The following is a 26,737-nucleotide window of genomic DNA, read 5'->3' on the forward strand; positions in this document are numbered from 1 at the left end:
CTCATACGCCCCCAACTGGGGACCTGTCCCACAACCCAGGCATGTGCCCTGACTGGGAATTGAACCTGCGACCCTCTGGTTCATAGGCTGGCACTCAGTCCACTGAGCCACACCAGCTAGGGCCTGGTGTGGTTAATTTTTAAAGAAGGCCATGCTGGGTGGTGTGTGGAAGACTCTTAAGGGGTCGCTGGTGACCAGGAGATCTGTTAGGGAGGTGTTGGATACAGAGGATAGATGGCTGCAGCCTGGACAAGGTGTGCAGATGAGTAGAAGGGAACAGGTTTGGATGTGTTTTGGAAGTAGACTTCTGTTTCATAATTCATTAGATGTAGGGGGGTCGGGCAAGAGAGACAGAGGGGTCAAATATGGTTCCCAGCTTTAGGGCATGAGCAGTTGGGTGGACCATACATTTACTAAGATGAGCAATAATTAAGAAGGAGATGGTGGGGAGACTAATGTCAATAATTCACTTTTGAACAGGTTGAATTTGAGATGCCTAAGAGACATTTGAAAGGAAACATCAAATAGAAAGCTCCATGGACTGTTGAGGAGCTCAGAAGGAAGATCTGAGTGGGACGCCTAAGTTTGGGAGTCTTTAGTGTATAGAAGATGCAATGAAAGCCACGGCAATGGACAAAATTACTTGAGGAAATAGTACACAGTAATGAGAAGGTCTAGGACCCAGCCCAAGGAGCATCATATAGGATGTTTATCGACCATATAGGAACATCTAGATCAGATAGGAACATGGATGTTCATAGAGTAGATGAAAGAAGCGAACTGGGGAAGAGACGGAGAAGGTGTGCTTTGAGGAAAACCGAAAGTGAGGTGCCAGGGAGAGAGAGTGTTTCAAGGAGGGAGCATTCAGCTGCTGAAAGCTAAGGAATGTAGGAGTCTCTGGGATTTCCTAGTGCAGTTTCCCTGGGGCAGTGGGAGCCCAGGCCAGCCTGGAGGGGGCTGAGGAGTTGACTGGGGTAAAGAAGGGGATAGACTGTGAAAGGGGACGGATTGCTAGGGAATTTGCTGCTGGGGAAGGTGGTCAGGAGAGTTTGTTTGAAGATGGGCAATACAGGTTTGAATGCTGACAGGAAGGACCTAGCAGAGTGAGAGAAATCTGATGTAGGAGAAAGAGGACGGTCAACGGGTAGTGTCCAGTTCTTCACTCCTGCTTTTCCCTCTGCCCACAATGCTCACCTTGTATGAATCCTTTAAAGACCAGCTCAGATGTTACTGCCTCTGGGACGTCTACAAGACAAAACTTTGTGCCCTCTCACAGCATGTTTACAGCTGGATTCTAGCTTCTTTTGTATATTATTGGGAACGGAGAATCCTACAGAAGGGTCTGTACTCCAGTGTTGTGTCTGACATGTACATTGGGTTGGCCAAAAAGTCCATATGGTTTTTTTCCATAAAATGAAAAACACATTCTTTCATTTTCACCAATAACTTTATTGATTTGGATATTTTGAATATGTTGACTATCTCCCACTCTCCCGAGTGGTGTTATGTTGGTTGTTCTCAATTAATGCCTCAGTTTGATCACTATTGATTTCAACTGCCCTACCCAACTGTGGAGCATCATCCAGGGAGAAAGCTCTAGCACGAAACTTCGCCAACCACTTTCGACACATTCGCTCAGTCACAGCACCTTCTCTGCACACCACACAAATCTTTTTTTTGCGTTTCAGTTGCATGTTTACTTTTTGTGAAATAATAATGCATAATATGCTAAAAAGGGGTTATTTTTTCCAGCTTCAATATTAAAATGGCTACACAAAAATTCACCCATTTTGATAAAAGTTTTTTTTTAATGAATGCTGTTAGAACATCTGTCACAATACAGTCTAACAAAATTGTTCTCTAATGATGTTAAAGTCAACAAAGCACTACTAGAGCCACCTTATGGAAAAAAAACCCAAGATTTTGGTCAACCCAATAGTGGTAAGGGACTCAGAGTTGGAAAATTTTAGTTTAAGGTAATGGTTAATAAGCCTAGTGGGTAATGTGTATGTTAAAGCTATTGTTTCAGGAACTCAGGGCGGTGCCGCCTACCCTGACTCCAGAGACAGATAGCTGACCGCCTGGGGCACAACTGGAGACATCAGAGACAGGGTGTTCCAGGGAGAGATGGACACCGCCTGCCCAAGGGGGACAGCTAACTGCCCAGGGCGAGAATACTGCAGTTTTTAATCTAATTTTCCCAGAATTTCAAACCCCCTCACTGCACTGTATTCTCTGTCATAAAAAGGCTGGCTTGGAAGGAAATGTAAGATGATCTTTTGGGATACAAAGCCACTGTCTTCTCAGATCACGGCTGTCTGAATAAAGTGCCCATAAAAGATTCAATCCTTGTCTCTGCTTATTGGGTCTGGTAGGTGACAGGCAGCATGAACATCAGCTTTTCTGGTTTCAACAGTCGACCCTAATAAGTGGTTTTGAATGGACAGCCGGATGGGTGAGTGGATGAAGTGGATAGAAATGTCAGCACAGCTGATATCATGGTGGTAGAGTAACAGGCCGATTGGGTGGGGGCTGGTAGGCTGAAGGGGCTATTTCTGATTTTTTTCCCTTGCAGGAGTGGAGTCCTGACAGTTCCCAGGCCCTCTTACATTATCTGCCAAGTAAACGAAAGGATCAACCCACTGTAGACAAAGGAACAAAAATGCAGACAGAGGTCAGTGGTGAGGGGAGCAGGACTGGGTGGAGGTCAGGAGAGGCATTTGGATTCCTTCCTCCCAGCACGTAGCAGGGATCTTCAGGTATTTTCTAATTAAGGTGAGAAGAGCCGCTGGGGCCCTCTGGAATGTGCGCATCAGATAAGATCTCGACCCCTCCTTTCCGGAGCTTCCATTTTTGTTCTTCTGGGTGAATATCACATTCTTTCCCAGGAGCTAGTTTCTGTCCTCTGTAGTTCCTGCAGTTTATCCTCCCCCTGGGGGGATATTCTTTCTCTGTCCCCTACCTCAGCCCTCATCCCCAGCTATGAGTCTCTGCATGCCTTATGGTTCCTTCGTCTTGTACAGGGCCTGGGCTTTTGAACATGGAGGGAGGCCTTTCATTTTAACCATTACATGGACATCTCGGGTTCTGGCTGGGGGTATTGACCCCTGCTATGTTCTTCTCTGCTCTGTCCCTTCTAGGACGGTACAGCAGGTGCCATGATTGGACCAATACAATGCCAATTCAATAATCAAAGCCACCCACAGATGGGGCCAGGCACTCTACATACTAAAAGAATAAATTCAATGTGTGGTGCTAATTTGAGGTGTCCAGAGAAGGAGAGGACATCAGCAGTGGGTGCTAGCTAGAGTTATAGGGAGGGCTTCAGGGAGGAGGTGTCATTGTGCCAAGTCTGGAGGAAAGTGTGGGATGGAGGAGATAGAGGAGCAGGGGTAAATAGAGGAATGGGCAGGAGGCAGTTTGGAGAACATTGTTAGACATCAGTCCAGGTGGAGCAGAGGTTTTATAGAAGAAGGAGGCTGGAGCATTAAGTAGGGAGGTGGATATGGGGGTGGAAGGAGAGATGGAATCCAGGGGTGAGGAAAGCAGATTTTATGCTTTCCACAATGGGAAGCCATCAGAGGTGTTTACAGTGAAGGCAGGGGAGCGGTGATGAGGGGACAGATGTGGATTTAAAGGTAATTCTGAAAGTGAAGTGTGGGTTGGTGTTCATGGTAGAGAAGTGAGGGTCTCAAGCTCCCTCGTCGCCCCCCACTCTCTACCATCAGCTATGGCCGCTCTCCCAGCAGGCCCGGAAGTACCTTGAGTGCAGGACCAGGGTGGTGGGACTAAGGGAGCAAGAGAGACACTGTCCCTCATCTCCGAGTCTGGGATTCTTGGACCTTGCGTCTGCACCTGGCCAGAGGTTTTGACCACAGTGGAACTTCGACCTCAAAGCCTTCCCTACCTCCCAGATAGCAGAGGACAGGATGAACTGTTCTGTGTTCAGGGAAGACCTCAGTTTGCGAGTGCTACCTGCATCCTTCATGCTTTCACCTCAGCCCAGCCAAGGGAGGTGGGAGTGGGGAATGGAGGAGCAGAGGGCAGAAGTTAAAAAGCAAAGGGGATGGTTTGGAATGAAATCATTAGGTCTGTGGATACATCCCAGAGGCTTGGCTCACTCACAGAGGCTCCCCAGAGTATCTCCTTTCTCTCTTTGTGACCCCCACACCCAGGCCTCAGTGACCTCCATCCCTCCCCTTTCTTCCTCTCTTGCCCCAGAAGCCAGGGTCAGGGTGAGGAAGAGCTCACTGGACTACAGACCCACAGTGATTCCTGGGGTCTGGGAGAATGTCTCAGAGGGAGGGGGATGGAGGCAATGACCTTTCTAGGACTGTGCTCATGGGTATAGGCTGGGCTTTTTGAATTCTGTCCAGTAACATCTCTCTAGGAATCTGAGACTGGGCCATTTGGAGCTGCTAATACAGAAAGGGAAAAAACATTTAACAGGAGTTCTAGGAATCCAGACCTTTGAGTCTTGATTCATCCCCAACACCTTGTGTCTGAGGGCAGGCCGCTTGCCTTTGAGGTCCTGCTCCCCACACCCATCCCACTTCTCCTTCAGACAGGGCTGGAAATGCGGCAGACGCCGGCCTCATCTCTGAGCTTGGTGCAGGAGTGCTGTCTGCAGGCCCTTCATTCAGTCTTGCTGTGGAGGTGTCCCCTGGCACCTACCAGAGGCTCAGGGTTCAGAGGTGCTATGTGTACAGGTGGTATCCGGCACAAGTAACACCCCCGTTTTTATTACAAAATCGTAAGCATGTAATTCTGTAATATATTGCTCAAGCACACCAATGACATTTTAGGTGAAATGTTCAAATTAAAACTATAAATGATCACACCCATATTATTACCCTACCAACCACACTAGCAGGTCTTACGTCTGCCAGACCCTGTGTATATATGCACGCTTCCAAATGTGGGGAAGGAGGAGGTATTGCTATGATTAAATCAGTGATCGGTGTCCCCACTTCCGAGATCCCTAGGTCCCCTCCAAGAACGGCCCATGCTCTACTTCTGGAAAGGGAAGTAGACTTTCCATTCAGGGACTAAGTCAGGTGACACTTCAAGCCCTTACTCAGTGCTTCCCACCACTGCTCCCTGCCCCCATCCTCTGTCCATTTACTTTTCACTCATCCTTGCTTGTCAACGTGGTGCCCACCACCTCCAGGAAGCTTCTTCCCCTGCCTGTCCTCTTCTCTGCAACCCTCAGTGTACCTCTCCCTTCAGGCTCTGAGGGGCTTTGGTCCCTCATGGTTTCTTGTGGATGGGCCAGCCTAGTGTTTGCCCAGCCACACTTCACACTCTTCCAGGGCAGCAGCTGACTCCCCGACTGGAGATGGGAGTGGGGACACGAGCTGCTTCATTAACCCTGCTAGCCCTCGTCACCACTAACCTTCGCCCACACTGATTATATTCTGCTCTTTGGTGTATATTTTGCATTTCATTTTTTAAAAGATTTTATTCATTTTTAGAGAGAGGGAAAGAGAAGGAGAAAGAGAGGGAGAGAAACATCAACGTGTGGCTACCTCTCTCATACACACCCTTCCCACATGGGGGATGCGGCCTTCAACCCTGGAATCGAACTGGAGACCCCCTGGTTTGCAGCCTGTGCCCAGTCCACTGAGCTACACCAGCCAGGGCTGCATTTCATGTTTTATGTGCACAGATGACTATAAGTTCCCCTGCCTTGCCATCCAGGCACCCAGCAGGATATTTCTGTTCACCAGCGTCCTAGGCCCCAACACCTCATTGAAGAATGAGAGTTCCTGTCTTGCTGTCTTCTAGACCCGTGCCAAGGGTGGAATTAGATGGAATTGCCCCTTGGTAAGCTGCCAAACGCTCTGTGGACACCAGGCCTCTCTTGAGATTCAGCTTATGGAATCCCGGCCCTTTGGATGGGCAGGGAACACATGGCTGTCTGCGCCGACTCCCTGCCAGGTGCCCAAACCTCAGACTGCTCTCTGGGATGAGGATGCAGCAGGTAGCCCTCCTGACTATAGGACAACATTGTAGAAGGTCCTTCATCTGAGCAGATATATGCTTCTTGATGCTTCCACTCTTTGGTCTGGCTGCACCTCTGGGAATTGCAGAGACTAGGTTTAATTTCCCTTCTCCTAAATGACAGTCCTTCAGATATTTGGCCTCACAGAGAGCGGAAGGGAACTGAGAGGAGATTGGAGGCTAAACCTATGTTTTGCTGATGAAGAAAAATGGGGCCCAGAATGGACACGTGCTGTGGTGGCACAGTGCGTCAGCCTGACTGGACCTGGGTCTCCTGATGAAGCCCAGCGCTTCTGTTCTCCAGGACAAACTCTCCCCGCCTCTGAAATCTTACTGTTACCTTCCCAGTCCAGTTGGCTTCTACTTGTCTGTGTACATTCTGTCTTTTTCCTTGAGCTCACCCTGCCATTTAAGCCTTGTCTTGCCCGCAGGGGCCTAGCGTGCTAAGGAGTGGTCAAGAAACATTTACTGGATGAAGGAACAATCAGAGTGGCTGACACCCACTGAGTTCCTCAGGTGTACTACACGCTTCGTTTCATCCCCACCCAGTGCTTCGTTTAAACGTTGAAGGAAAACAGCTGACGAGGTGAGGGTATAGTCTGGCCCCAGAAGAGGTGAAGCCACGGCTCCTGGGCAGCTAGCATACCCCTGCACTGCTCTTGTGAAAGCATCGAAACCCACCCTCGTGTCCCGGCTGGTAAATAGTCACTGCCTGAGCTGTCCAAGTCCCCTCACTGCATCTTGTCCTCCTAGGAGCCCTTCCTGCCGTCAGCTCTAAGGAGCAGGCATTCAAGTTTGAAATCCTTTTGCTGTAAACTTAAGCCTGGGCTTATGTTCTAAGACCTCATTCCCTTCACCTAACCCTCGGGTCCAGATGACTTGGGATTCAGCATCTTTTACATTTCAGAAAGGACACGTAGTATATGTAACATATAAGGGAAACCCACAGTGGGATTTGAGGTGGCACCTGGAATCACGGAATCAGACGTTCATATTTCTGCAGTGAAATGTATAAACAGTCACACTAAATGGAATCTGTGAAAACTATAAATAGTCTCATGCATGTGAATTACAAAGAACTTTTGGTCTTTAGAGGTTTCTGGAGTTTAGAATTGTTGGATAAAAGACTGAAAAATATGATACTGCCTTTTAAGGATGGGAGGTTGAACAAGCCAGAGAACTTGCCGGGAAGGGCTGGGGTGGGGCGATCGAGGCCTGGAAGTGGATGGCACATACAGAGATAGCTCCAGAGCCCCCAGGAAGGCTTTGATTTGAACAGAACTGTGACCATCCAGCCATCCTCAGTGCTGCCAGCACGGGGCCCTGATGGCTTCGAGGAAGGGGGTATAGCTGGGCCTGGTGCCAGGCGGGGCTCAAGGCAGCGCTAAGATAGGCAGCAGGCAGCAGGCCTTTGAGACCCTGGCTGGGCAGAGCCATGTTCCGTAGGCAGAATGTCACTTCCTTTTCAGGCCTGGGCCTTGGAGCAGCTGGAGAGTTGGCATCCCAGATAATAGCAGCAGGGACAGACTTTCAGTTGAATGACTGAGCTTTTGGCCCAGCTCAGCCCCACCTATGCCACTGCTGCTCCTTCCAGCTCAAGGTTATCTCCTTGGGTATGTACTACCTGAGGCTTGGCATTTGCCCTCCCATGCTCTCCTGTCTCTGTCACAGCCAAGAGCAGGCTCAGATTCTCTGGGGCCCTTTTTACCCCATGAACATGTGTTTATTGAGTACCTGCTATGTGCTAGGCCCGCTGTTGGGCCTTGGGGACTTTGTCGTCATTATTCCCTCGTGTGGAATGCACACGTCTCCCACTTCACAAGCCCTGGCACCCCCAGGTGCCACTTCTGCCGTGACTCTTGATCACCATCCTTCCTCCGAATGCTGGTAGCATTTACTGCCCTGACATTCTTTGGCTCTAAACTTGCTCTGTGACCTTTCCTGTATCCTCGTCGTATGTTTTGTTGCTTGAATTTTTATTCAACCCTCCTTTCTGTGTTTGGAATTAATAGGGGACTTAAGAGTTGGAAAATTTTAGCTTAAGTAATAGTTAATAAGCTTGGTAATCAATGCAAATAAAAGCTTTTGTTCCAGGAACTGAAGGTTTGACCCATCCTGACTCTGGGAGACCATAAGTGGTTCCACCTTTGTTCTGAGAAGGACGGCGAGCAACTCGAGATGATGTCTGAGCCATTGTACTCCAGGGTGCGATGACCACCGCCCAGGACACAGCTAAAGACCACCACCCGGGGTGCAGCTTAAGACCACTGCCCAAGACAAGAATGCTGAAGTCATTTTCTTTTTAGTCCAATTAACATTTCCCTGGATTTCAAGATCTCTCACCACACCTTGTTTATTCCCTGCTATAAAAACCTTGGCCTGGAAAGAAAAGACAAGATTGTGTGTTAGGGTATGAACCTGCCATCTTCTTAGATCACTGGCCAGACATCTGAATAAAATGCCCATAAAGATTCAGTCCCTGTCTCTGCTTATTGAGTTTGGTAGTGACAGGCAGCCTGAACTCTGGTGTCTTTTCTGGTTGCAGAATCAGTTAGGGCTAACTGCCCCTCCTTCCTTGAACATGTGTGGAATGCAGGGGCGACCCCTTCAGAGGTGCCCTTCAAAGGTGAGGTGGAAATGGTGCCTGGGGTATTTAAGTATTTGCACTGGTCATTCCTAAATGACAGCGAGATTTACAGTTTAATACGTTCCCATTACAAAGGCTGTTTAAGTGACTCAGGGAGGCTGCAGTGATTTCTGTACCTAGAACATTAAACAAAATAGTAGTGACTGCTTATGTGAGTTTAGTATTCATTCCGCATACTTGAATGTTCATTCAATAACTTTTGTAACATTCAGGTCTTTCTTCTTGCTAGAATGACTGAGGAACCTGCTGGAAATCTCCTGGGATTTCTTAAAGTTCTGACAGTTGTGAAGTGGGGTCACAGACTGAGGAAGTTCAGCCATTCTCCCTCTAGGTTCTATTTCTTGGTACAAAAAGGAGCTACAAAGGAAGAAAGATGCCTGCTAACGGCTTAAAAGATCCCTGTACTCTCCTTCCTCTTTCCCTTCTGGATACAGAGCCCATCTTGGTAGGTTATTTGCTCGTGTATTTTTATTTTATTTTATTTATTTATTTTTAGAGAGAGGGGAAGAGAGGGAGAGGAACATTAATGTGTGGTTGCCTCTCACGTGGCCCCCCCGGGGGATCTGGCCCAAAACCCAGGCATGTGCCCTGACCAGGAATCAAACTGGCGACCCTTTGAGTCGCAGCTCACACTCAGTCCACTGAGCTACACCAGCAAGGGTTCATGTATTTGTTTATTCATTCATTCATTCATTTGTTCTACAGCTTGTGAGAGCTGTTAAATTCAGGAATTTTGCTTGCCAGAACTAAACCACTAGTAACTTGAAATTGACCACAGTGGGAATATTTACATTGTGGAAATTGGCAAATGCTACAGACCAGGGGACTTGATTTTGTCTTAGAAATACCCCCTTCCCCACACACTGTTTAGTGATGATTTAACATGTGCTGGAACTGTCTAGGTCCCAGAGATGCAACAGTGAACAAGATTGCCTGGTCTCTGCCCATCAGGACCCTATAGCCTAGCACAGCACTGTCCAACATGGGAGCCATTAGCCCCTTGCCACTACGGTAGCTATTTAAATTTAAAATTAATTAAAATTAAATATAGTAAAAAATTCATTTCCTCAGTCACGCTAGCCACATTTTAAGTGTTCAACAGCTACTTGTGGTTAGTGGCTACCACATTGGACAGCACAGATGTAGTATATATTCCATTACTACAGAAAGTTCTATTGTTCCACTGGATACTCTGTCAAGGCAGGAGGAGAAAGAAGAATGGACAAGGTGAATGGGCCATGTATGCAGACTCAGACCAGACCTTCAAAATGATAGAACCAGGTGCTCTAGACTGTACCTTTTAAAGTTTTTTGATTAGACTTCGGCAAGATGGAGGCACAGGTGGACGTACCGTACTTCCACACATAACCAAGATTAGAACAACAACAATTTAGAGGCAGAATAACACCCAGAACTAACAGAGAATTTATCTGAGTGGAAGTTGGACAGCCAAGAAGTTGAAGTAGACCCGTTCATCCAGACCGGTAGGAGGGGCAGAGAGGAGGAGCCGGAGTGGGTCGGGTGCGCAGAGATGGGGAGAACTGGGCGCGTAAGGCAACCAAGCTCGTAAGCCTCCCCGGCAGACAAGATTGCAGTGTAGCGGTGGACCCTGAGTACGCAAGCGGCGGCTGGTGGAACCAGTGAGGCGGCATTGTGGACCAGGGCAGAGTGTGCAACCCAGGATCCCAGGGGGGTTACTGACGCCCCAGGAGAGTGGAACTACCGCCATTGTTCCCTCCCGCCCCCGCCCCCGCCCCCGCCCCTACATACAACTTCACAATCTAGCAACCCGGGTGCCCGGCCCCATTGAACACCTAAGGCTCCACCCCTCACCGTAACTGGAGCGACTAGACCAGAAAAAAACAAAAAAAAAAAAAAAGGAGAGAGAGATATGTCTCCAACAGAAGACCAGCTCAATCCCCCAGGACTCATCCTTTTGAGCGACTAAGAGATAGCCAATCTATCAGATGCACAGTTCAAAACACTGGTGATCAGGAAGCTCACAGAATTGGTTGATTTTGGGTGAAAATTAGATGAAAAAATTCAGGTTACCATAAAAGAGATGAAGGAAGATGCATGGAGAACCAATAGTGAAGGGAAGGAAACTGGGACTCAAAACAATAGAGTGGACCAGAAGGAAGAAAAAAACATCCAAGCAGGAAAGAATGGAGAAATAAGAATTAAAAAAAACGAGGAGAAACTTAGGAACCTCCAGGACATCTTTAAACGTTCCAACATCCAAATTATAGGGGTACCAGAAAGGGAAGAGGAAAAGCAACAGATTGAGCACATATTTGAACAAATAATAAAGGAGAACTTCCCCGTTCTGGCAATAGACTTCCAGGAAATCCAGGAAGCTCAGAGAGTCCCAAAGAAGTTGGACCCAAGCAGAAACACACCAAGGCACATGATAATTACATTAGCCAAGGTAAAAATGAAGGAGAGAATCCTAGAAGCAGCAAGAGACAAGGGGACAGTAACCTACAAAGGAGTTCTCATCAGACTGTCAGCTGATTTCTCAAAAGAGACCTTACAGGCAAGAAGGGGCTGGAAAGAAATATTCCAAGTCATGAAAGACAAGGACCTACATCCCAGATTGCTCTATCCAGCAAAGCTCTCATTTAGAATGAAAGGGCAGATAAAGTGCTTCTCAGATAAGGTCAAGTTAAAGGAGTTCATCATCACCAAGCCCTTATTTTATGAAATGTTAAAGGGACTGATCTAAGAAAAGAAGATTAAAAAAAACATGTATAGTAAAAGGACAGCAAACTCACAATTATTAACAACCACACCTAAAGCAAAACCAAAAGAAACTAAGCAAACAACTAGAACAGGAACAGAACCACAGAAATGGAAATCACATGGAGGGTAAGCAACAGGGGAGTGGGAGGAGGAGGGGGGAGGAAAGGTACAGAGAATAAGTAGCATAGAATGTAGGTTGAAAATAGATAGGGGGAGAATAAGAACAGTATGGGAAATGTAGAAGCTAAAGAACTTATAAGTATGACACATGGACATGACTAAAGGGGGGATATGGGTGGGAGAGGGTGTACAGGGTGGAGGGGAGTGAAGGGGGAAAATGGGACAACTGTAATAGCATAATCAATAAAATATATTAAAAAATAAAAAATTTTTTTGATTAAAACCTAGGTACATATATAAATATATATATATATTAAAGAGATTTTATTTATTTTTAGAGAGAGTAGAAGGGAAGGAGAAAGAGACGGAGAGAAACAGCAATGTGTGGTTGCCCCTCACGCCCCCCACGGGGGACCTGGCCCACAACTCTGGCATGTGCCCTGACTGGGAATCAAACTGGCAACCCCTTGGTTTGCAGGCCAGCACTCAATCCACTGAGCCACACCAGCCAGGACCATATATATATATATATGATGTATTGATTACAATCCACTTTTACTCACACATACACATCTATCTATTTCTATCAAGAGTCTAATGAAACAGTGTAACAGTAATACTCACCCTGACCATATGGGAGGCTATCTGGTCTAGTTTATTTTACCATATTCTACTTACTTTATTAACAATATATTTATATGCTGGTTAGTCAACACTTTCTGCTGAAAATCCTGCTTTAGACATTAGTGGGGTGGGGCAGGCTGCTGAGGGTAGAGAAGAGAAGAGTGATGTGGTGAGGAAGGCTTCCTGGAACAGACTGCAGTGGCTTTTGGAAGGAAAAGAGGGAAAGGAACAGTGTACGTCTGGCAGAGGGAATGAACTGGGGGGAGGTCATGGGCCACAGGGGCTGAGATTCATGCCCCACCCCTAGGTGGCTTCAAAGCCTCTGCCTCCCCCATCCCTCCTACCTTTGGCTTCCCAGCCCTTTTATCTGGCCTTGAGTGTAAATCATTAGCTCTAGCAGTGGACTCAAAGAAGAACTCAATTACAGGAAAGTGTGGGGAGGGCCTTGAGGAAGCTCAACCACGTAAATGAATGTCTTCAGATTGCTGAGCAGGTGGGTGATGGAGAAAGGTCAGCCAACTAGACCCTGCCCCCTGGAGTGAGGTCTGGGAAGAACTCTGTGTGCTGTAGGCCCAGGGCATTGGAATGCCTTAGGATCCCCAGAATTTTACCTTAAATTCCTCCTGCTTCAGAACCAGTCATTTCACCATTAAATATATATTTTTTAGTTTTTAAAGTATTTTATTTATTTATTTTTAGAGACAGGGGAAGGGAGGGAGAAAGAGAGGGAGAGAGACATCAGCGTGTGGTTGACTCTTGCACACCCTCAACCGGGGACCTGACCTGCAACCCAGGCATGTGATCCTCTGGTTCACAGGCCGGTACTCAATCCACTGAGCCACACCAGCCAGGGCTCACCATTATTTTTAACAGGAGAAAAAATTACTGTATATCTACACATGTGTGTTCTGGACTTATTTTAATTGTTTTTATCAGAAGCTGAATGAATACAAAACAATAATTATAGTATGTGTGTAAGGTGTGATGAATTACAGTAAAATTGACAACCATGCAGCCAACACCCAGGATAAGAAACACTGCATTTTTATCACTTTTGAGGCTATGATTCCCTTGCTTTTCCTTGTAGTTTGTCATGTAAATTGATATTTTCAATCTGTAGTTTAATTTTAAATGTTTTGTGTTGATATAAATGGAATCACTGAATTCTTCAGCAATTTTATTTTTTCACTCAATACTATTTTCTGAGATGCATCCAATTTGATGTGTGTGGAAATATTTTATTCTTTTCTACTGCTGTATAATACTGTTACATTATTATTAAAAAAAAAAAAAACATAAGAAGCCCTGGCTGGTGTAGCTTAATGGATTGAGCGCAGGCCTAAGAACCAAAGGGTCGCCAGTTGGATTCCCAGTCAGGGCACATGCCTGGGTTGCAGGCCAGGTCCCCAGTAGGGAGCATGCTAAAGGCAACCACACATTGATGTTTCTCTCTCTCTTTCTTCCTTTCTTCTTCTTCTTCTTCTCTCTCTCTCTCTCTCTATATATATATAATAAAAGTAAAAAGTAAAAAATCATAAGAAGAAAACTTGGCCATAAAATGGCATACATCTTCAGTATTTGTTGTTTAAGAGAGCATCTGTCCTCATTTCCACTTTAAGCCTTTGACACAACTTTATGTTTCCATTTTCTGATAGGTTGAGTAGGAGGGCTGTGCTCCATATGGCCATTCAGATACACCCTTGTCTCCTGTGGCTCCATTGTGCAGGTTCTAGAAATTCTCTCCATCTTGCCTGTGAATGGAGAAAGAGTAGAGGATCCACTTCATCATTTCTGACCAGGACCTTTGGGAGACGCAGACTGCCAAGACCCCAGGGTCACTGTAGTTCTAATTCCTTGAGATGCTCCTGTGTAGAAGACTCTTCCCCAGCTGATCCCCTGGCGGGTAGGTCCAAGGCCAGCAGAGGAGCAAAATCCTACACCATGCTTGGGGCTCCCTCTACACAAACTAGGAGAATAATTATCACTCCCATATGAAACCTTATGAGGAGGGAGTTCTGTGTAACTCTAGGGGGCTAGAAGGTTAGAAGAAGGCAGATTTGAGCTCAGTAGGAGAAATAATGTTCTAATAACTACAGTGTCCAACTGGCATTAGGTTAAAGTCACTAAAAGTCTTCACACAGAGGCCAGATGTCAGGAAAGCTAAAAAGAAGTTTCCTATCCCAAGAGGCCAAATTTGAACCATTCATTCATTCATTCCACACACATTCATTGGCCACCTATTAAATATACTGTACTAGGTGCTGGGGTGACACCTGAATACAAAACACGGAAGTCCCTAATCTGCTGGAGCTGACATGGGTGGTGGGTGGGAAGAGGACAGGGGCTGAGTGAGTTGGAAGGCTTCCTATAATTCTGGGATTATAGAATGCCTGGAACTGCATGGAACTTTGTGACTCACTTCCACCTGCATTTTTTCAGGCTCTTGTCACAACCCTTAAGATAGTTAGAGAATGCCAGGTCACTGTCTTCCATCTATAAATGTGTGCTCAAGAAAGGAATATGTTTATTTCACCCATGGCAAAAATGAGGCCCAGAGGGTGGCTGACTCGGGGTCACAGAGGTAGTGACAGGGCTGGGACAAGGATTCAGATTTTAGAGCTTCCCAGCTTGTCTCACTCTGGCGTGTGACTTAGACCAGGTGAGGCCAGAACATCTCTTTCCTTACCTCCCTGCACCCAGGGGAGAGGCACCTGGGCTGGGCTGAGGGGACTGCCTTCTCATTCCTGTGGACCAGTGAGCGTAACCAGATTGTGACAGGGCTTCCAGAGAGGGAGGGGGAAAGGGGCAGTTATGGAACCTGGGAGGAGGCCACCTGAATTCTGGTGCTTACACACTTATAATAACATTGAAACTGGAAAAGATCGGCATTTGTGCTGCCTGTCACCTACCAAACGCAATAAGCAGAGAGACAGGGATTCAATCTTTATGGGTGCTTTATTCAGATATTCAGATGGCCAGCGATCTGAGAAGATGGTGGGTTCATACCCCAATAACCACCTTATATTTCCTTCTAAGCCAGCCTTTTTTTTTAAAAAAAGATTTTATTTATTTTCACTTTTAGAGGGAAGAGAGGGAGAAAGAGAGAGAGAGAGAGAGAGAGACATCAATGTGCGGTTGCTGGGGGTCATGGCCTGCAACCCAGGCATGTACCCTGACTGGGAATCGAACCTGCGATACTTTGGTTCGCAGCCCACACTCAATTCACTGAGCTACACCAGCCAGGCCAAGCCAGCCTTTTTATAACAGAGAGCAAAGTGTGGTGAGGGGTTTGAAATATTGAAAATTAGATGTAAAAAACTGCAGTATTCTCGCCCTGGGCAGTTAGCTGTCCTCTGGACGGGCAGGTATCTGTCTTTCTCTGGAACACAATGGACCGGATGTCTCCAGCTGTGCCCAGGTGGTGGTCGTTAGCTGTGCCCCAGGAGGTTGACTGTCTCTCCCAGGAGTGGTGGGCCACACCTGCAGTTCCTGAAACAATAGCCTTAACATACACATTACCTACTAGGCCTATTAACCATTTACCTTAAACTAAAATTTTCCAACTCTCGAGTCCTTTATCAATATTGACCCTTATATATCACTTACTGTTGACTAGAGAGTGTCCTAAAAGCTTTGCATATGTTAATTAATTTAATCCTTCCAGCAACCCTAAGAAGCATGCATTCTTTTCAGCTCTACTTTAGGAACAAGGAAACTAAGGCACTAATAAAGAACCTGCCCACAGTCAATCGGCTAGTGAGTGTCTCGCCAGGGATTTGAGCAGGGGCAGTCCAGCCCCACGTCTGCGTCTCGGAGGCGCTGGCCTTGGCCACTTCTGAGTCTAGAGCCTGTCGACACTCCCCATCTCCTGCAGCAGGGGCCTGGCCAACCCACTGCCCTGGCACCTGCTGTACACTCCTCCAATGTGATCATGTCGTTGGAGGCCTCCAAGGTCGCATTTCTCCTAGCGGGGCTAAGGGGCGAAAAGGAGCTGCAAGAACAAAGAAGCTTCGTGTCTGGGTGGGACTCCCCAGAAAACCACAGCCAAAGTGGGAACCAGAAGGGGTGGGGGAGGAACCAAGAGAAGGTGCCAAATGCTGGAGCTCTGGGTGCAGCGCTCTGTCCACTCAGCCAGAGCCCAGCCCGCAGGAAGCGAAAGCCTGGATCCCCCAAATTCTTACAGAACCCCCTGGAGCTGAGAAAGCTGCTCCTGGCTCCACACTGTCCGCCGTCTCGGCTCATTTCTCAAGCCAAACGCTTGGGGAAGCCTACAGTAATTCCTGCCCACTCTTCACTTTCTCTCCGCGGCAGCTTCACATCCTCGGCTCTAACAACGCACTAAAAGGTGCGGCAGCCATCCGACCCCGAGCAGGCCCCCCACCCCGTGGAGTCAGTGGGCGAATGGCGCTTGGGTGTCCCCAGCCCTGACGGCTCAGGGCCTACACTGGCCCAGTGGCCCTGGGGAGGCTGGGGCCAGTACTCAGGGCAGGGCCACCGCCCCCTTACGCTGGCACCCCACTAGCTGCAAGAGTCTCCTGGGGGAACTGGGTGATTCCCCTGGGCACCTGCAACATCCTTTCAGTCTCCTAAAATAAGAAGGGGAGCTCTTTCCTATCATAACGCTCAGGAGGAAAAATTTCGAGTGTGTGTGTATGTATATATGTTTAGGGTAAGAGTCAAATATTAAAAAAAAACCTTAATTTTTTTTGGAGAAAATAAATGCAAAACATTTTACATACCAACTTTTTTTTTAAAGAAACTTTTAAAGAGGTCATTGTAGACTTTCTCTTTTTTAAAGGTACATTTTATTGATTATGCTGTTACAGTTGTCCCATTTTTCCCTCCCCTTTAATCGCCTCTGCTCTGCACCTTCCACCAGCATCCCCCCCACCCCCTGCCCTTAGTTCATGTCCATGGGTCATACATATAAGTTCTTTGGCTTCTCCATTTCCTATACTATTCTTAACCTCTCCCTATCTATTTCCTACCTACCATTTATGCTTCTTAATCCCTGTATCTTTCCCCCCAATCTTCCCCCTCTACCTCTCTGCTGATAAGCTTCCATGTGATCTCCATTTCTGCTATTCTATCCCTGTTGTAGTTGTTTGCTTAGGTTTTTTTTTTTTTTTTTTTTTTTTTTTAGGTTCAGTTGTTGATAGTTGTGAGTTTGTTGTCATTTTAGTGTTCATATTTTTTTATCTTATTTTTCTTAGATAAGTCCCTTTAACATTTCATATTATAAGGGCTTGGTGATGATGAACTCCTCTAGCTTTACCTTATCTGGGAAACACTTTATCTGCCCATCCATTCTAAATGATAGCTTTGCTGGGTAGAGTAATCTTGGATGTAGGTCCTTGCCTTTCATGACTTTGAATACTTCTTTCCAGCCCCTTCTTGCCTCTAAGGTTTCTTTTGAGAAATCAGCTGATAGTCATATGGGAACTCCTTTGTAGGTAACTGTCTCCTTTTCTCTTGCTGCTTCTAAGAGTCTCTCCATATCTTTAATCTTGGGTAATGTAATTTTTTTTAAACATCAATGTGTGGTTACTGGGGGCCATGGCCTGCAACCCAGGCATGTGCCCTGACTGGGAATCGAACCTGCGATGCTTTGGTTCTCAGCCCGTGCTCAATCCACTGAGCTACACCAGCCAGGGGGTAATGTAATTATGATGTGCCGTGGTGTGTATTTCCTTGGGTGCAACTTTTTTGGGCTGACTGAGCTTCTTGGACTTCCTGGAAGTCTATTTCCTTTGCCATATTGGGGAAGTTCTTCTTCATTATTTGTTCAAATAACTTTTCAATTTCTTGCTCTTCCTCTTCTCCTTCTGGTACCCCTATGATTCAGATACTGGAATGTTTAAAGTTCTCCCAGTGGTTCCTAAGCCTCTCCTCCTTTTTTAAAATTCTTGTTTCTTTATTCTGTTCTGGTTAAATGTTTATTTCTTGCTTCTGCTCCAAATCGTGGATTTGACTCCCAGTTTCCTTCCCTTCACTGTTGGTTCCCTGTATATTTTTCTTTATTTCATTTTGTATAGCCTTCACTTTTTCTTCTATTTTGCAACCATTCTCAACAATTTCTGTGAGCATCTTGATTACCAGTGTTTTGAACTGTACATCTGCTAGGTTGGCTATCTCTTCATCGCTTAGTTCTATTTTTGGAGTTTTGATCTGTTCTTTCATTTGGGCCATATTTGTCTTGGTGTTCCTATTACATTGTAAGGGGCAGAGCCTTAGGTATTCACCAGTGCAGGGCAACCCATGTTGCTGAGCTGTGGGGGAGGAGTCAGAGAGGGAACAGTGCCTCTTGCTCAGCTCTTGGCAGGCTTTCAGTCACTTCCCCCACTACTCATAAGCAAAGTGGGCTCTTCTGGTGCTGATTCCTGGGTGGGTGGGTTTATGTACATTCTGGGACCCTGTGAGTCTCTCCAACTAACTCTCCTGTGAGGCTAGGAGTATCTCCCATTGCTGCAACCCCCACATATTTTTACAGCCAGAGGTTTTGAGGCTTTCTTTTCTGGTGCTGGGATCCTGGGTTACAGGGTCTGTCTTGCTCCCCAGTTGTTCCTCCCAGTTTATCTGCATGTAAATGTGGGACTGCCTGGTCCACCAGCCACCACCTTGCTGTGCGTACTCTCCACCCCAGCTGCCTGTCTCCACCCCTCCTACCAGTCTGAATGCATGTTTCTTCTTTAACTCCTTGGTTCTTGGAATTCCATACAGTTCAACTTATTGGCAATTCTAATTATTTTTTTTGTTTTTAAATTTGTTGTCCTTCTTTTAGTTTTGCAAGGAGGCAAAGTGTATCTACTTACATCTCCATCTTGGTTGGAAGTCAATGTACCTCACTGTAGACTTTCATTTGTAAGAAATAACACAGAGAGCCAGCCTGCAAACCAAAGGGTCTTTGGTTTGACTTCCAGTCTAGGGCATGTGCCTGGGTTGTGGGCCAGGTCTCCAGTGAGCGATGTGCAAGAGGCAACCACACATTGGTGTTTCTCTCCCCCTCTCCCTCCCTTACCCTTTTAAAAAATAAATAAATAAAATATTAAAAAAGAAAAGAAATAACACAGAGAGACTTTCATATATCCTTTATTTAACTTGACTTAGTTTTCTCCAATGGCAACATCTTATAAAACTATAGCACTATATCACAGACAAGGTATCAATAGTATAGAAATAGAAAACATTTCCATCACCACAAGGATTCCTGGCATTGTCCTTGTATGGCCACATCTACTTCCCTCTGGTCCTATCTCCTCTTTAACCCCTAGGCAATCACTAAACTGTTCTTCATTTCAATAACTTTACTTCAAGAATGTTATATAAGGCTTCCAGTCAAGGTGGCAATGTAGGCAGACACAGTTCACTTCTTTGCACAACATCAAAATTACAACTAAAATATAGGATAGTCCAGTCAGGGCACATGCTTGGGTTGCAGGCCAGGTCCCCAACGAGCTGCACATGAGAGGCAACTGCACATTGATGTTTCTCTCCCTCTCTTTCTCCCTCCCTCCCCCTCTGTAAAATAAATAAATAAAATCTTAAAAAAATAGGACAACTATCACTCAGGAACATCAGAAATTGAATTGAATGGAAGTCTGACAACTACAAAATTGAAGAAACCACATCCATCCAGACTGGTAGGAGGGGCACAGATGCAGAACAGGCTGGCCCCAAACCCATCTGGATAAAAATTCAGGAGGGATATCTTGGGAGTGAGGAGTCCCAGACCCATACCAGGTCCCCCAGCCCAGGATTTCAATGCCAGGAAGCTAAGTCCCCACAACTTCTGGCTGCAAAAACCAGCAGAGATTGGGTTGGTGGAGGAGGCTGCTGGAACCCTAAGCAGGACCTCTTGGGGAACCCACACATGGACTCACCTACTCATACCCCCTCCCTCTGACCTCCAGCACTGGGGTAGCAGCTTGAAGGGCACTAGTGGTATACAGGGAGAGGCTGAAGTGGCTGGCATTGGGGTGAGCAGAGGACACTGTCTCTTTGCTGACCCTTTCCTCCACAGGGCTGGTAGTCTGGTGCCATGTCTGAGACTCCATCAACCTGACAAATACTGTGTGACCCACCTGGGAGACCCACAGAGGCTTTACCCTACCCAACTTATGGGCCCACTCAAGCTGCTTTTACTTAAGAATGGCTGGTCTTGGCTCCTAAATCTTATTAAACAAGCAACAGCTGGCTTCAGTGAGCCTAGCAGCAGCCAGATTACAGTCACAGCTTGGCTTCACCTGGCCACCTCCAAGCCCAGCACAAGAAGCAGTTATCTCAGATTGCTTAACAGCTTAGGCAGGATGCCCCAGGGAAAACACAGGTTGGGGCTGACCTTGGCCTGTACCACTCAGGGAACCCCAAGACCAGTGCACCCAGTGGGCAGCTACAGACCACCCTGCCCCTGCCCAGCTGATCTTCTATGGAGGGTGGAGGTTGATGGTCAGTGATCACAGCCAGTCTTTGTAGCTGACTGGCCTGCATAAATCCCTCCCCTTGATCTGCCAACAGCAACCAATGCTCAACAACAAGAGGAGGGTATACTCAGCCCACACAAAATGGGCACCTGGAGCACCTAGCTTGGGTAACAGGGGAGGCTGTGCCACTGGACCCCACAAGACACCTGCTACATTAGGCCACACTACCAAGACACGGAGTCAAAGCAGCTCCACCTAATACATAGAAACAAACACAGGGGGGCTGCCAAAATGAGGAGAGACAGAAACAGGGCCCAAATGAAAGAACAGATCAAAACTCCAGAAAAAGAGCTAAATGAAATGGAGATAAGCAAGCTATCAGCTGCAGAGTTCAAAACACTGTTTATAAGGATGCTCAAAGAAGTTAGTGAGGACCTCAGCAGCATAAAAAAGACCCAGTCAGAAATGAAGGATACACTAATTGGAATAGAGAACAAATTACAGGAAACACCAGTGGGATGGATGAAGCTGAGAATGAAATCAATGATTTGGAACATAAGGAAGCAAATAACAACTACACAGATGAACTGTTATTTACTTTATTTTTAAATTTTTTTTAGATCAGAACCATTTATATTTCTAGCTTTAAGTAAGCCATATTCATAATTAACACTTTTTATTGAATTCAGAAGAAGTTATAATTCCTACCGGTGGAAAACAAGATTAATGTTTCATTGGTATTTTAGTAAAGAAGAAAAAAGAATCCAAAGAAATGAGGATAATATAAACACTCTCTGGAACTAGTTTAAGAGGCCCAACATTTGCCTCACAGGATTGCCAGAAGGAGAAGAGAAAGAGCAAGCAATTGGAAATCTATTTGAAAAAATAATGAAGTAAAACTTCTCTAATTTGGTGAAGGAAATAGACATGCAAGTCCAGGAAGTACAGAGAATCCCAATTATGATGAATGCAAAGAGGCCCACTTCAAGACACATTAATATTAAAAGGTCAAATGTGAAAGATAAAGAGAGACTCTTAGAAGCAAGAGAAAAGTAGTTACCAGAAGTTTTCCAGATGGGAGAGGGGAGGGGGAGAATGGGTGAAGAGGCGAGGCAATTAAGAGGTACAAATAGGTAGTTGCAGAATAGCCATGGGGATGTAAAGACAGTATAGGAAATGGAGTAGCCAAAGAATTTATACACATGACCCATGGATGTGAACAATTGTGGGGGAATTGTCTGAGGGGGTGAGGGGTGCTGGTGAAGGGGGGGAAGTGGGAAAATTGGGACAACTGTAATAGCATAATCAATAAAATACAATTTAAAAAAGAAATAAAATAGGATGTTATATAAATAAATGAAATAATACAGTATGTAGTCTTTTGGGATTGTCTTTTCTCACTTAGCATAATCTTCTGGAGATTCATCCAGGCTGTTACATGTATCAACAATTCATTCCATTTTATTGCTGAGTAATATTCTACTGCATGGGTGTACCCCAATGTAAGTGTTCACCTGTTGAAGGACACCTGAATTGTTTCTAGTTTTTAGCTACTAAGAATAAAGTCGTTGCCCTGGCTGGTGTGGCTCAGTGGATTGAGTGCTGGCCCCTGAACCAAAAGATTGCTGGTTCAATTCCTGGTCAGGGCACATGCCTGGATTGTGGACCAGGTCCTCACCCGGGGGTGAGCTGATCAATATATATTTCATACATCCTCATGCATCGGTGTTTCTCTCCCTGTCTTTCTCCCTCCCTTCCCCTCTCTCTAAAAGTAAATAAATAAAATCTTCAAAATTTTTTTTTATAAACTTGATGACCAAGGCTATCCTCAGCCAGAATGATCCTGTGGAAGTAGTATTCCCGATGAGTTTCCTATGGACATTCCAGGGACCAAAGGGAACTTCAAATTATTCAGACAGGTTTCCTTTGTTGATTGTCCTGGCCATGGTATTTTGATGGCTACTATGCTGAATGGTGCAGCACTGATGGATGCAGCTCTTCTGTTGACAGCTGACAATGAGTCTTGTCCTCAGCCTCAGACTTCTGAACACCTGGCTGCTATAGAGATCATGAAACTGAAGCATATTTTGATTCCACAAAATAAAATGGGTTTAGTATAAGAAAGCCAAGCTGGCCCTACTGGTGTGGCTCAGTTGGTTGGGCACTGTCCACAAAGTGAAAGATCGTTGGTTCGATTCCTGGTTGCAGGCCAGGTGTCCGGTTGGGGGCTTGAGGTCCTTCAAAAGGCAACTGATCAGTGTTTCTCTCACACATCAATGTTTCTTTTCCTCTCCTTTCCCTTCTTTCTAAAAATACATAAATAAAAAATTTTAAAGAAAGAAAAGAAAAAAGAAAGCTCAAATAAAGGACAGTATGAGCAGACTCTTGCATTTGTACAAGGTACAGTAGCAGAAGGAGCTCCTATTATTCCAATTTCTGCTCAGCTGAAATACAATATTGCAGTTGTCTGTGAGCACACAGTAAAGAAAAGTCTAGTACCCACAAGAGACTTTACTTCAGAACCCTGACTTATTGTTATTAAATCCTTTCAAGTCAGCAAACCTGGCTGTGAGTGTGGCTGGTGGTAGTACTCTGAAAGGTGTGTTAAAGGTAGGCCAGGAGATGGCAGTTAGACCTGGTATTGTTTCCAAAGATAGTGAAGGAAAACGCATATGTAAACTGATCTTTTCCAAAATGGTATCACTCTTTGTGGAACATGATGACCTTCAGTGTGCTGCGCCAGGAGGCCGTATTGGAGTAGGAACAGAGACTGAGCCCACTGTGTGCTGGGCTGATGGAATGGAGGGATAGGTTCTTGGTGCAGCTGGAGCTTTACCTGAGATCTTCACAGAATTGGAAAGTTCCTCCTTCCTACTTAGATGGCTTCTAGGTATACGTACCGAAGAAGACAAGAAAGCGGAAAGGGTACAAAACTTGTCTGAGAATGAAGTGCTCAGGGTGGACATAGGACCCATGTTGACTGGAGGAAGAGTCAGTGCAGTCAAAGCCAATTTGGGCAAAATCATTTTGGTTAATCACATGTGCACAGAATTGGGAGAAAAAATGCCCTTAGTTGAAGAGTTGAGCAGCACTGATGTTTAACTGTTTGGGGTAAAGTATAAGAAAAGAAGTGATAAGTCAACAATAGATAATGAATGAAGAATTTCAGTTAAATAATACATTTAGGTAAAGTCAGATTTTCTCTTAATAGCCTAGAGGAATATTTTCAAAGCAGTGCTGGGGAATGGATTTCACATCTCATTATCTTAGTAGTAGCTGTTATTCTCATTTTCTGGTGATGAACATTTAACCTCTAGTTAGGATCTATAATAGGATCTAAATCAGATCTATAGTAAGTGTAAAAATTGGTGTAATGTTGGATTGAATCTACCAGAAATCAATCATTCACAAATAATGTCTATTTTATACGTCAATGCAGGTTTGAAATGAAACTTTTTGCTACAATCAGCTTTTGCTGCAGCACACATACCACCTAATCTGTTTGAAATAAAATTGTTTCTTATTTGCATGATTCATCTTTGAGTAGCTCTAGGCTTGGAAGTGTTGCTATACCAGAAAAAAAAATTTGTGTGAAGACAGAAATTCTTGAAGATCAGCTTCCCTAGCCTCATATTTTATGTTGCTTTCTCTTTGCAATTTTGAGTGAGGAGAAATGAATAGGTTCTACTAAAATGATCTTTTACAGCATGCAAACAAAACCAAAACCAAAAATACCTCTCTTACCAGTGTATTTATCAGTGTCTCAGTGAAGGGAACATCCCCCAGGGCCTCTGGGACAAGTTATTTAGGGGCAGGTGAGTGGACTGTATGTGATAAATCTGCTCTAACATTTTCCTCTCCCTAATTCTTCGGATTCTTTCTGAATCATGCAGTCAGATTTCTGGTAACTCGGCTTCATTTGTTGTGTATCACTACTGAGTCCAGGTTTTAGCCAGTCAATGGGAGAAAGAGATAAAGCCAGTCCAAGTTGCTGGAGTCAGCAGACTGAGTTTGGAATCTCTGAACCCATGTAAATAAACCCAAATCAATAAATTCAGTCTAAAACTGTATTTCTTCCTCTCTGGTTAGCACCCTTAGGATCCAACCTCATACACATTCCTCCAGTTTGTGTCCATATCAACTAGCAAAATCTTTTGGTTTGTGTGTCTTCTCCTGTAGAACCAGATTTTGTATTTGTCCCCTAAATACAGCCGAGGCATCCACTGCACGCTAACTACCTTAGGTGAGGCCCTTATAGTCTTCACGTGAGACAGGACCAGCCTCGTTAGACAGAGAAGCAGAGGGTGCCTTTGCCAGCCAGTGAGGTTTAGTGAGTCTGTGTAGTTAGCATCCTGAAATACGAGTACATCCCAAAGCCCCTTTGTCCATTCTTAGGATCCTCCTCAGTGCCTTGGCTTTCATGTAAGACCTGCTTGTGATGTAGTTAATAACCTGCAGCTTCAGGTCTCCACTACATCAGCCGTGTGACTACAGGATTTGAGAGATTCATTTGGGAAGTCTTAGAGGCAGTCTGGTCCTCTTGAGCCAAGAATTTAAAACTCTGAGCTTTCCATTTCTTTTCTTTGAGCTAACCAGTGCAGCCAAGGCAGCCAGATCACACCAGAACCTTCAATTTCCTTTTCCTCACCATCATGGTCTATTGCAACAACTATGTAGTCTGCCAAAGCCTTGCCTTTCGGGTAGCCCCAGGTAGTAAATTAAATTACCAGTTTTGCCATTACATGTGGTAACTAGGATTTCACTGCCTTCACACCCAGCCAAGTGACATAACTGCTCCCGGATCTCCTCCTTGAAGGTCTCATACTTGACTCTAGTTGCAGGAAACACAACCCACTCTAGCATGGGGCAGCTACAGAACCCATGGACATACTCAGGCAGTTGTGACCTATGGATCAGGAAGCCACTACTTCCCCTGGTACAGCTGCCTCTCAGTACTCACAAAACCAATGACTGGACACTGGACATTGCTCCAGAAAAACCCGACAGCCCCATGACCACGCTTGCCAGCAGGAGCAACCACAGCAGCTGGAGGGGGTTTTTGTCTTACCTCCACCTTCCAAATATGATTGAATTGCATCTAATTAGTGGCACATAATTCACATCCTAGCTGCAAGGGTGTCTCAGAAGAGTGCTTTTTAGCTTTACCACCCATGAAGCAAAAGGCACAAATTTGGAATGGAACTGAGTGACAATTCATCCCATTCCCTACGTTTAGACTTTGCAGCCAGACTGCCTGGGTTTGGATTCTTGCTTTGCCATTTATTTACTGTATTTTGCTGTGTTCAATACACACCCACATTTTTGGCCCAAACTATCAGGAAAAAAAATAATTTGTTTTAATTTTTAATTCAATTTTTAATTTATATATAAAACTGATGATCATATTTCATGGTATTATTTTGCATACAGATATTGTTATTGCTTTCTAGACTTACAATTTTAATGCACAAGCATAAATAAAATAATTAAAAACATTTGTATAGATATGGCATTAGTACTACCCATATATAATGAGCATCCTTATTGTTCCCTAAAAAAGTTGGGTAAAAAAGTGTGCATTATACATGGGAAAATATAGTAATGTCATCATCTCCTTCAGTTTTGACTCAAATGCCATCCTCTCTCCAGACTGCCCAACTTAAAATTGTAACCTGCCTCTCCCCTCTTATGGTAGGCAAAATAATTACTCCTCTGTTGAAAAAGTCCACAGCCTAATCCCCAGAACCTTGAATGCTACCTTACATGGCAAAGGGGCTTTGCAGTCATGATTGAGGTAAAGGTCTTGAGATGGGGAGGTCATGATGAGTCATCTGTGCGGAACTGATGTCACCCAAGGACCTTCTTGTAGGGGGAAAACGGGGGCCTGAGTCAGAGAAGGAAACGTGACTGCCGGCAAGCAGAAGTCAGAGAGAGAAATTTGAAAAGATTATGCAGTTGACTGTGAAGATAACAGGTTTGGCAAGAGTCAGAGAATGCAGAGGGCCCCTTGAAATTGGAAAAAGCAGGAGAAATTGATTCTCCCTTAGAGCTTTTGGAAGGCACACAGCCCTTCCTGCCTGTGCACTGATTTTAGGACTTCTGACCTCCTGAACCGTAAGATAGCAAATGGGTGTTGTAAGCCACTGAGCTAATGGTTATTTGTTACAGCGATAACAGGAAA

General features: G+C 45.3%; 1 long non-coding RNA gene and 1 pseudogene across 1 annotated transcript; both read left to right on the plus strand.

The window, feature by feature from the left end:
- Positions 1-424: 424 nt before the first annotated feature.
- Positions 425-16,734, plus strand: LOC118499076. Its single transcript, XR_004901582.1, has 3 exons — positions 425-661; positions 5,730-5,826; positions 16,320-16,734. It is a non-coding gene; the product is annotated as an uncharacterized LOC118499076 (long non-coding RNA).
- Positions 16,735-22,364: 5,630 nt separating this feature from the next.
- On the plus strand, positions 22,365-23,673 carry LOC114513684 (annotated as a pseudogene).
- The last annotated feature ends 3,064 nt before the right edge of the window (positions 23,674-26,737 follow it).

The sequence above is a fragment of the Phyllostomus discolor genome, chromosome 2 (genome assembly GCF_004126475.2).
Source record: "Phyllostomus discolor isolate MPI-MPIP mPhyDis1 chromosome 2, mPhyDis1.pri.v3, whole genome shotgun sequence".
NCBI classification, from domain to species: Eukaryota; Metazoa; Chordata; class Mammalia; order Chiroptera; family Phyllostomidae; genus Phyllostomus; species Phyllostomus discolor.